Genomic DNA, 1,034 nt, shown 5'->3' with positions numbered 1-1,034 from the left:
TTCGAGACCTGCTCCCTGCCTGTTTCATTACACTGGTGTCAGAAGTGATCGGACCTCGCATCCACGACAGTGCGTGTGCTTGGCCGGTGAGCGCGTTCCTGTAAGACGTAAAGTCGCAAGCTAGCGCGAGGACGCGCTCTTTGAAAGGAGGGAGTAGTGTAACGACCCTGGGTTTATAAGCGCGGAAATCGACTCTGCCGCTTGAGCATGCTTTTGCGGCACAGTCGATAGCGCGCCGGACCTCGGGCTAGGAGGTCGAGGGTTCGAGACCTGCTCCCTGCCTGTTTCATTACAGTATGATAAACAGTTCTGCAACATTGGATGGAGACTCCTTCAAAGCTAGTCATTATATCTGATAGTTTCATTTCAGAAGCTAACTACGGCTTCATAGAGCATAAAACTAAAATATGTATTTTGTTCAAGTGTGATGGTCTTAATCAATTTAATATAACATCGTAAACGACGCCCAAATGCATTGCAATTGCAGCTCATTAAGCTCAGTAATGCAGACTCAAAATTGCGTCAATGTCTACTTTCCGTCAGATGAGGGCGCCAAATCTTTCAGTTGCCAGTCATACAGGAAAAAATATAACTCCTGTTGACATGTTGTGCCGTTTAAAGTAAATACATATTGTCTACTATTCTATTGTTTAATGTGTGCATCTTATCATTATGCAAGTGTTATCTTTGCTTGCTGTCTGGGGTTTTAGGCTGGGTTTCTGTATAGCACTTTGTGACATCGGCTGATGTGAAAAGGGCTTTTTAAATACGTTTGATTGATTGATCTTGTCATCAATCTTTTCATCAAAACTGATGTTGTTCTCAGGCTTGACAGAGGCTCAAGCCATTTCGCAATTGTCGGATATAGATTTACTACGTCCAAGTGAATCAGTTCATTTTCTAACAAATTTAGGCATTGATATAAAAAGTGAATATGAAGTGAAAAATGTCACCAACTCACCTAGTTGTTCTACACAACTGTCCGCTGAATAATGAAATGCAGATTTAATCATGTTCAAGCTGAAACATGCAAA

This window comes from Salvelinus alpinus, chromosome 25, assembly GCF_045679555.1.
Source record: "Salvelinus alpinus chromosome 25, SLU_Salpinus.1, whole genome shotgun sequence".
Classification (NCBI taxonomy): Eukaryota; Metazoa; Chordata; class Actinopteri; order Salmoniformes; family Salmonidae; genus Salvelinus; species Salvelinus alpinus.
This window is presented reverse-complemented; position numbering follows the sequence as displayed.